The following is an 11,545-nucleotide window of genomic DNA, read 5'->3' as shown; positions in this document are numbered from 1 at the left end:
TTCCACATGTTGTTTATGGTTAGAATTTTAATTTAAAGGTTTCTTCCATTTGTAGAACAGCAAAAGTGAAAAGTTAAGTTCATACTCATTGCCTTATATGTTCAAAGGTTTTAAGCAAGAGTTTCGTTAGTTCAAACATACAGAGAAAAGCTTGTCTTTTTTAGTAATTGCAGCTGCTAATCAATTAGAGACATATTTAAACCCCTAAAACACTATGGTTATACAAGGTCAGAAATATAATAGTATAGTTATACAAATTTACTCTGTGTCTCATAGCTAAATAAATATTTATCTCACCTTCTCAATCATCACTCCTTCTCTGACTCTAAGGAAATGTGTAGAGTAAAAGCTTAAACTCAGGTTATTTTCATGTCTCTACTTCAGGCTCCTAAACCATAAGTTAGTCTTGAACTTAATGAGAGGCATGAGTGTAAGAAAGTTTTATCATTTCCTAGGAAAATTCAAACATATATCTGTTAAGTACATCAAACACCAAAAAAATCACCACTCCAAGTCTAGTTTGGTGAACCAGTGAGTTTCATTGGAGTTACTTACAAGTGCCTAGGTATCTAAGTGAAGGATTGCCTACAAGTATATGGGTAACTAATAGACATCAATAGCAGAAAAAAGACTCCAACAATTACTTTTTGGATTCCCCTCTGTATGCTCTGAAAAAGGAACCATTGGTTAATAAAGGAACTGGATTGACCTATAGCAAGGTAGAACTTAGGTGGGGAAAGCCAAGCTGAATGCTGGGAAAAGGAAGGCAGAGTGAGGAAGAAGCCATGAAGCAGCTGCAGGAGACAAACATGCTGAAACTTTAGCCAGTAAGCCACAGCCACATGGCAATACACAGATTAATAGATATGGGTTAAATTAAGATGTAAGAGTTAACCATTAAAAAGCCAGAGCTAATGGGCCAAGCAGTGTCTTAAACACTATAGTTTCTGTGTGATTATTTCAGTTCTGGGAGGCCAGGATGAATAAGAGCCCCTCCTTCACCAGTTACTAACCAATTATATAACCCTGAAGAGAGTGGGTCCTCACATGTTTTATGTCAATTTAGCACACCTCTGCCCCTTATGTATAGTTGTTGCATTGTACTACATTGCCCTTTACTCCTAATAAGCACCCCTTCATAAGTTAGTATGCTGTCTTAGAGTTTTTATTGTTGTGAAGAGATACCATGACCAAGGCAACTCTTAAAAAGGAAAACATTTAATTGGGATTGGCTTATAGGTTCAGAGGCCTAGTTCAATATCATCAGGGCAAGAAGCATGGTAGCATACAGGCAGACATGATGCTGGAGAGGTAGCTGAGGGTTCTAATATGATCCTCAGGCAACAGGAATAGAGGATAACACTGGACCTGTTGAGCATTTGAAAACTCAAAACCTACCCCCAGTGATACACTTCTTCCAACAAAACCACACCTACTCCAACAAGGCCAGTGCCAATCTCTGTGAGCCTATGGGATCATTCTCATTAAAAACAACAGTGCATGGCAAACTTTACAAAGGGAAAATCATAACTTTTCTGATTTCAAGATATTGCTAATGGTCATTTTATACTTAGAGGAAAGAACTTAACAACAGAATATCTTTGTGTTGAATTGAAATTGAAAAGTTTTAATTATTTGTCATATCAGGAATTGAATTTAGGGCTTCATGTATGCTTAGGAAAGTATTCTCCTACTGAGCTACCCCCAGTCCTGAGATAAAAGTTTTCATGTCAACTGGGTGTAGTGAGGCATGCCTTTAATTACAGCAGTCAGGAAGCAGAGTCAAATAAATCCCTGTATTTTAGGCCAGCCTGGTCTATACAGTTGAGTTCCAGGCCAGCCAGGGCTACACAGAAAACCCCTATTTAAAACAACAAAATGTTTGCAAGTCAAATAGAGTTGTCTTTTAAAAACCTTAAACAAGTCTTAAACATTTCTCTGTAACCATGTAACCAAAACTGTAGAATCTGCCTTTTTAATGGTAGGCCATGGAGATCTATCAGAACATGGTAGATAGCAAGGCTACAAGTGGGAAATTGGGAAGCCCCATCCAACTGGCCTCTTATGAGGACTTTGAGTCTTCATCATAGCATGACAGACAGCATTCACTTTGCAGAAGTGAGTCCAAGAGAAAGACATCATTTGGTGAAATAAAGAGCAAGAGACTGCTGCTGAAAGCATAGAATCAATCTTTCATAACAACCTTCTCCCCTAGGAATTAATTGGCTACCAATATATTAATATATTTTAAAAGTTGTGTCCTTATGACATTTTCTAATAGGCCCTATTTCTATAATATCCATTACTTCTCAACTGTTGCATTAGAAATCAAGTTTGGGCATATAGAACTTTGTGAGTCACATCCATGCTACATCCAAACTACAGAAAGGACAGAGATAGAGACAGAAGGTTGTTGTAAGAAAGACTGTTAGTAACCTATTTTTCTAAGTTATTGGTGGAATTTTAAGGTTTATATAGTCAGTCTGAAGAGTACGTTTGATTATTTTCCATGATCTTGGAGAAACTCATTTTACAATTTTACATAAAACTATCACCAAATGTTGAGGTCATTTTATGACATAATCCTTATCAAAATATGGACTCAGAATTCTGGTTAAGACACAAGTCTGACAATTTTATGTTGAAGAAGAAGCTCCAAAGTCCAGGCTTTAAGCTCTTTAGTGTTGTTCAAAAAAGCAGATTCACAAAATACACAGCAGAATTCCTGAGTGTCCTGGAGGCTTTCATACCTGTAGCTTCAAAGCTGATTGGTAGTTTTATGGGTTCATATTTAGCCTCAAGACAAATTAGTAGAACCGGGGCTACTTTTATGTACTTAGTATATGTGTTTGAATGATAAAACTCTACTGGTACGGGATACTTGTCTGTATGCTGTCAATCATGTTTTAAATAAATACTGATTGGCCAGGCAGGAATTATAGGTGGGAAAACAAGACAGGAGGTAGAAATGATGCAATGAGAACAGGAGAATTCTGGGAAGGAGGAAGTTGATTCCTCCTAGTCCTGCGCAGACCACCAAGGGAGCAGGATGTGACCTGCCAGCTGAAAAAGGTACCAAGCCATATAGCAAAAATAGATCAGAATAATGGGTTAATATAAGCTACAAGTGCTAATAAGTAGCCTGAGCAATTGGCCCAATCAGCTTATAAATTATGGAGAACTCTGTGTGATTTTCTTTGGAGCTAAACATCTATGGGGAACTGCTTGGGACAGAAATCCCAACAAGCAAGCCCTCATGTTACAATCTACAATGAGGAAACTCAAACCTTTATCTGGAATTGATATACAAACCAAAGCAATTTGATTCAGCAAGTGGAGTGAGAGAAAGGCTATGTTTTAATACATGCTTTGCAGACAGCAGTTGTTGCCAAATTAGAGCACTGCAAACAGATGACTACCTGACTGTTACAAAAACACTCAGCTGTGACTAAGATTGACTCAGGTGTATTCTGACCTGCACCTGCATCTACAGGTAAACAGAGCTTGAGAGAAATGGAAATAAATAGATAGATATCTAGTTTCTATCAGCTGGGTGCATTGCACAGCAGGAATATTTGTCTCAATATTAATTAAACATTGTCAGTACATATCTATACCTATCATTTAAGTGATAGAAATTCCTCATCTTGGGAGGAAGGAAGGTGTTAAGTAATTTTGAGGGCCTAAGGGAACCATTTAGAATTATAAGTAAATAAAAAAGCAGCATCTGTGCTCAGTAACTACACCATTTGTTGGCCCATGTATAATTAAAAAAATGTTTTTCAAAAATTTAAAAACTTAAAATCTCAATTACTCAGGAACACGCATCTATTGTTGGTGGGACAGCAAACTTGTGAAACCACTTTGGAAATCAGTGTGGCGGTTTCTCAGGAAACTGGGAGTCAACTTACCTCAGGATCTAGCAGTTCCACTCTTGGGAATATACCCAAGAGATGCCCAATCATACTACAAAAGCATTTGTTCAGCTGTGTTCATAGCAGCACTATTTGTAATAGCCAGAACCTGGAAACAACCTAGGTGCCCCTCAATCGAAGAATGGATAAAGAAGGTGTGGCACAAATACACTTTAGAGTTCTACTCAGCAGGAAAAAAAAATGACAATGACATCTTGAATTTTGCATGCAAATGGATGGAAATAGAAAACACTTTACTGAGTGAAATAACCCAGACTCAAAAAGATGAATATGGTATGTACTCATTCATAAGTGGATTCTAGCCATAAACAAAGGACATTGAGCCTATAATTCGTGATCCTAGAGAAGCTAAATAAGAAGGTGAACCCAAAGAAAAACATATATCTATCCTCCTGGATATTGGAAGTAGACAAGATTGCTGGGCAAAAGCTGGGAGCATGGAGGTAGGGGGAAGGAAAAATGGGGAGAGAGAAGGGAGAAGGAGAGGATTGGGGAGAGCTTGAGGGAATAGGATGGTTGAGATGGAGGAAGGGTGGACATGGGAGCAGGGAAGAAATCTTAATTAAGGGAGCCATTTTAGGGTTGGCAAGAGACTTGGCTCTAGAGGGGTTCCCAGGTGTCCAAGGGGATTTCCCCAGCTAGGTCCTTGGGCAGCAGAGGAGAGGGTGCCTGAACTGGCCTTATCTCATAGCCACACTGATGACTATCTTGCCTATCACCATGGAACCTTCATCTGGCAATGGATGGAGATAGAGACAGAGACCCACATTTGAGCACTGGACTGAGCTCCCAGGCCCCAGATGAGGAGCAGAAGGAGGGAGAACATGAGCAGGGAAGTCAGGACCATGAGGGGTGTGTCCACCCACGGAGACGGTGGAACTGATCTAATGGGAGCAAACCAAGGCCAGCTGGACTGGGACTGAATGAGCATGTGATCAAACTGCTGACAATAAGGGCAGACTGAGAAACCAATGATAATGACACTGGGTTTTGATTCTACTGCATGTACTGGCTTTTTGGGAGTCTAGTCTGTTTGGATGCACACCTTCCTAGACCTGGATGGAGGGGGGGAGGGTCTTGGACTTCCCACAGGGCAGGACACCTTGACTTCTCTTATGACTGGAGAGGGAGGGGGAGGGGGAACGGGGGAGTCGGATGGAAATGGAAGGAAAGGAGGAGGTGGAAATTTTTAATAAATAAATAAATTTAAATAAAATCTCAGTTACTTACCATAGGGATAAGGCCTACATAAGGGTGAACTGAAATCTCTTAGATCTTTAAATGTCATTGTCACAAGTATTAGGTTCCTCTTAAATTAATCAGGCTTTTTATTTTTTATTTATTTATTTTTTTACTGTAAAGTAAACCCAGATCCTTGCTGGCTGCAGAAAAGAAACCCACTTTTGCTTTCCTGAGCACCAGGAATTAAGTTGATCAAAGACCCCCCAGCTTTCCTTCTCCCTCTAATCTTGTTTCTACCTCTTCCACAAGGACTCTTTTCATTATTTCTAGAGAATACACTTGCCAAAACCCTTTTTCTTGGAAGAGCTGTATTATAGCAGACTTTGTGTGCCTTTTTTTCATTTATTTTTCTTTTTTGAGAGAAGAAGCTAAATAACCACATATATGTTTTTATTATATATGACCATGGATTGTGTCCCTAGGAGACTAGAGCAATCCATCATTTGAACAAATGCAGAATGGGAAAGGAACCTTTAGTCACCATGGAAATATGAGATACTTCCATTATCTACAATCTAACACTATGCTTTGAAAAATAATAAAATAAACGGTAAAATCTTGGTCAGGGTGCAAAATGGAGTTCTAATTCAATCTTATCTATTTAAATAGAAATAGGGCATTATCTGATGTCACAGTTTATACCTTTTATCTAAAAAATTATTCTTCCATATTTAAGATGCTGTTTCATCATTTTCAGGCAATAGATTCATAACTACCTAAATCTCTTTCATAGGAAGAAATGATTTGTGATATTTAAAATAAGATTTAATTTCCAGTTTATCATCCTGTCAATATTGGAAATAAGTATGACATACAGAATTAATGCACGTATTCAGCGTATATTAACCATACTGCTCCTCTGTTAAATTTAATTTGAAAAGAACATTGTCACCTAACAGATAATATATAACTCAGAAAGGCAAGAAACATGAGAGAAAGTCTGTATTTCAATAGGAGACTATATTTCATTAATTATTGCTTAAATTATTTAACATGTCATCAACACACATATATGTGTATGCATGTGTGTGTGTGTGCAATCAGAAATTTTTACAGCTGTTGTTAGTTTGATATTAGTATAGCTTAACAAAAAAACAGTTGTGCTATTATTTCTACAATTTAAGTAGCTTACCTGATTCTTAACACATATGTTTTTGGTAGGAAGCTACTGACCTTACATTTAGGCTTTTGCTGTCCTTTCAGAAATTTTTTTAGCGTCCTTCTTATACACCCTTCAAAGAGTCACAGTAATTGTCTATCCAAGTGCCAGCTGATATTTCTTCATCTTCTTATCTCTTTGCCCAAGGAAAAAAAATGCTGATTTTCTCTTTAATATTTGTAAATTCTCAAAAGAAATAGACTGGTTAAAGTATGTATTTCTTTTAGAAGCATGAGCAAACATTATTTTTCCCAGTCAAGGAGATAACCTAAAACTTAATTAACCTAAGCTCACGGGGTGTTTTCTTATTATTTATCCATTATTTTCTCCTTCATTAATCCTTTTACTCTTTAAAGAATTCTGATTCCTCTTAATAATTCCACTTTACATCTTGGTGTACAATGCTTATCCCTAACCATTTATTCTACATTCTTGGAGAATTTTCTCAAGTCTTTCTACATTTGATTTTCCTGAATACTATTTGTTACCATAATATTTTCATTCTAAAATTGTATTTTGATACAAAATGTATTATTTTATTTTATATTATTTTGTTTTTATACCTGTTTTGTTTTTCTATTTAAAATACCTAGTCAAAAGCAACTTCACAGAGAAAGTGTTTGATGTGCCTCATAGTTCAGGGGTACCATCCATCACAGTAGGTAAGTGAAGGTGCCAGGAACTTAAAACATCTGGTCACACTGCACCAACAGTCAAAAAATAGAGATTGATGAATGCAAGTTAGTGCTCTGCTTGACCTCTATATCCTATATAGTTCAGAATCCTCTGTAAATAGGGTTGTTTCATCCACAATTAAGGTGGTACTTCTCATAACAATTAACATATCAATTACTTTCCATATCAATTATTAGGTTCTATTAAGGTGACAGTGTAACATTAACCACATAATTGGGGAAGGGCTCTGTACTTTGTCCAATGAATACTTCATTTCCTTTATATTTCAAATTATTTAAATTCTCTGCTAAGAGTTTCTGTTTTCATATCCTGAAAGAAAAATCTCTATTAAGTTTCACTAATTGGGATGAGTTTTGCTAAAATTATTTTGTTTCTATTATCTTTAGTATTTGCAATGTGTAGTGAGGAGCTGCAGGCCTTGTTCCCGCAGCCCTGCTCCCAGCCTCCTGGCTAGCATATGCCCCGAAATAACAACACACAAACTGTATTCATTTAAACACTGCCTGACCCATTAGTTTCAGCCTCTTACTCACATCTTGATTAACCCATATCTAATAATCTGTGTAGCACCACAAAGTGGTGCCTTACCGGGAAGATTCTAGCGTACGTCCATCTTGGGCTAGAGCTTCATCGTGTCTGACCCAGAGAGCAGAGGCATGGGGATTTATTAACTTCCCTTCCCAGCATTCTGTTCTGTCTATTCCACCCACCTAAGGGCTGGCCAATCAAATGAGCCAGGCAGTTTCTTTATTAACCAATGAAATCAACTCAAACAGAAGACCCTCCCACATCAGCAATGGATTTCATTATGCCATGTTCATGTGTGTGTAATCATATATTACTCATATTCATTCCCCATTACCCCTTATTTTCACTTTTCTTCTGTGGATCCCTTTCTGTTTTGCAAATATCTCTTCTTTCCAACACATGCACACACACACACACACACACACACACACACACACACACACACACACACAAACTAATTTCTGTATATAAGAAAAAAACATGGTACCTGCATATTTTAGTATGGCTTATTTTGATTAACATAATGGTCTCTGTAGTTCTCCATCTTTTTTTTTTTTTTGCAAATGACATAATTTTGAAATACTTTATAGCTACTAGAGTTTTAGATTTTTACAGTTTCATTTTGTTAGAGTGATAACTGTACTGGGCCCAGTGTTTTCTCTGTTTTTAGTGGTAATATGCAGTTATCATGAGGACATACCCTTCCTACTTTGTCATTAAATGCTGCACTTTATATACCTGTAGTCTCCTTACTTAATGTATCGTCCTTGTTAGGGGACTAAGTAGAAAAGTACTCTGATTGCCCACCCCCCGATAACTTGGCTCAGGAGTAGTTCACTTTTTATAAAGGCCCATGTCTGCATTCCCTTATACTCCAGGGACGGAGACTTGAAGAACATCTGCTCAGTGGTGCCATCTATTCACTGAAACTATTTTTAGATGAGTATGCCATTCAAATATATAATAATAGTAGAATAATTTTTACCTTGACAAGTTATTTACATCACCCTTCCAAATTAGCCTCAGATTTGTGTATAACAATTTCTGTTTTTTTCAGTTCTGGCTACTATAACTAAACTTTTGACATTGACAGAGTTCACACTTTAGAAGTATAGAATCTAGTTGGAAAAAATCTAAGAATCTCATAACTTTAAGTAATTTCAATTTTTTATTTGGCTACATCACAGCCCTACTTGGCAGTATGCAGCTACATGCAGCCCATGGGTTGCAAGTTTGAACTATATAAACCTTTCCTATTTTATAAGTATATGATTGTTTTTTAATCAAGAACATTCAGGATGGGACTATTGCTCAGTTTTAGCTACTTGCCCCAGTATATGGGAGGTCATAGGTTTTATGTCCAATACTACCAAAATAAAAGGATAAATATATATTTTTAAATGTAGAACTACTTTTTCTTTATTTTTTTGAGGAGGAAAGGATTTATTTCACTCATACTTCCATATAACAGTTCATCATCAAAAACTGTGAGGACAGAACTCTCAAAAGGCAGGAACCTGGAAGCAGGAGATGAAACAGAAACTGTGGAGGAGGAGTAGTTCTGCTTACTGGTTTGCTCCCCCTGGCTTACTCAGACTGCTCTTCTTTTTTAAATTTTTATTTGATTTGTTTAACTTTTTTCATTTAACATACTGTCCACAGTTTTTCCTCCCTTCTCTCCATCAGTTCTCTTCCCATCCACTCTTCCTTCTCCATTCAGAAAGGGGCAGGTCTCCCACGGGCTTGAACAAAGCATAGCACACCAAGTTGAGGTAGGACCAAACTCCTCCCCCTGCATCAAGGCTATGGAAGTAATCCAGCTTGGGGAACAGGTTCGCAAAAGCCAGGTGATCACCAGAGAAAGTCCTGATCTCACTGCTGGGAGCCTTACAAAAAATCAAGCTGGTGTGAGAAGTCCTTTTGTCTATGTGTTACTTTTATTGGTTAATGAATTTAAAAAGTGGTTTAGGCCAATTACTTAACAAAATAAAGCTGGGGGGCACACTAAACTGAATGCTGGGAGAAAGGTAGAGTCAGAGAAATGCCATGGAGATGCCAGAGGAGAAAGATGCAAATTGCCAGTTCGTACCTTGCCCGTAGGCCACAAACCTCATAATAAAATATAAAATAATAAACATCGGTTAATTTAAGAGATAAGCATGAGCTAGAAATATACATAAGCTAATAGGCCGAGCAGTGTTGTAATTAATACAGTTTCTATGTGATTATTTTGCTGCTGAGCAGCCGAGAACAAACAGTCACCTACTGCACCAAGCTACACAACTGTCACACACATACAGAGGGCCTATTTTAGTCTGTGCACTTGTGAGTGAGTGCAATTCATGTTTGTCTTTCTTGGTCTGGGTTGCCTCACTCAGAATGGTATTTTCCAGTTTCATCCATTTGCCTACAAATATCATGAAGTCACTGTTTTTGTTAATAGCTGAGTAATTCTCCATTGTGTAAATATTCCACATTTTCCTTATACATTCATTGGTTGAAAGGCATCTAGGTTGTTTCCAGGTTCTGGCTATTACAAATAAAGCTGCTATGAACCCAGTTGAACAAGTATCCTTATGATATGATTGCTCATCCTTTGGGTATATGGCCAAGGGTATAGTCTTGAGGTAGATTGATTCCAAACTATCTGAGAAACTGGCATATTAATTTCCAAAGTGGCTGTACAAGTTTGCACTCCTACCATCAGTGGAGGAGTGTTCCCCTTATTCCACATCGTTTCCAACATAAGTTGTCATCATTATTTTCACTCTTAGCCATAAAATTGCCTTTTCATAGCAACCTCCTGCAAACAAGCAAAGGGTTAGCAATATCCTAAATACTAAACCACTGAAATGAATGTAAATGCATATGTATTCAAGTTCAAAGCATATGTATATACATGTACACATGTAAACATGCACACGCATGCAATATAAAGTTGAAAAATGAGGCCAAAAGAGAGTGTACAATGTTCAGTATATTTGATGATGAGAAATGAAAAAAGGATTGATAGGAATATAAAGCTTTGGGTTTTTTCCCAGTTTTAGGGGTTTTATGTGTGTGTGTGTTTATGGTGGATGTAATTGATAATGATTGTGTAAAATAAGTGAATTGCTGTGGTTTCAAAATGGGCATTCTAACTATATAGAAGCTTACTGATATGTGTTTGGGACTAGGCAAGTGGCTGCATGAATAGCTTCCTTCATCTAGCTTGCTCTTTTTAATTGAGAGTATTTAAAATAAATAAGTTCATTAAAACTATGTAAGTTTAAAAAAATTAAAAAGTATCCCACAGTATGACTATGAATAGGAATGTATTCACATATATATTTTAAAATACATGAAGGTTGAAATAGTAAATTTTTAATGTAAATGCAATTTTGAAAAGAATTAAATGTATTTTTACAAAAAGGTAGACTAGAGCCGGGCGGTGGTGGCGCACGCCTTTAATCCCAGCACTCGGGAGGCAGAGGCAGGTGGATCTCTGAGTTCGAGGCCAGCCTGGTCTGCAAGAGCTAGTTCCATGACAGGCTCTAGAAACTACAGGGAAACCCTGTCTCGAAAAAAAAGGTAGACTACAACACTCATGTATTAAGTGATTGAAATGAACAATTAAAATGTGTTCATATATATGAAAATAAGATAAAAACAAAGAATTTAAGGTTTTTAGAGAACAGGGCATTGCTCTCTTGCCCTTTCCTATGTTTGTTGTCTCTAATATTTCTGTAAAATTTGCCTCTCTCATTGTTCTTATTTTCACTTTTGGTTTTTAATTTCTGCTTCTTTCAGAATCTGATGCTTTACTTTCTTTGACCCCAAATTGATTTATACTTCTTTATGGCAAACCATTTCTCTACCCATTCATCAAACACTGGTAAAAATACACGAATTATTGTTAAGAAAGTTCCAATTCATCATCATGAGATTGCATTTACCCCCAAGGCTTTGTAACATGTTACTTGTGATGGGCATTAATGAAAAGATA

The sequence above is a fragment of the Arvicola amphibius genome, chromosome X, assembly GCF_903992535.2.
Source record: "Arvicola amphibius chromosome X, mArvAmp1.2, whole genome shotgun sequence".
In the NCBI taxonomy this organism is placed as follows: domain Eukaryota; kingdom Metazoa; phylum Chordata; class Mammalia; order Rodentia; family Cricetidae; genus Arvicola; species Arvicola amphibius.
Note: the sequence above shows the minus strand (reverse complement) of the source record.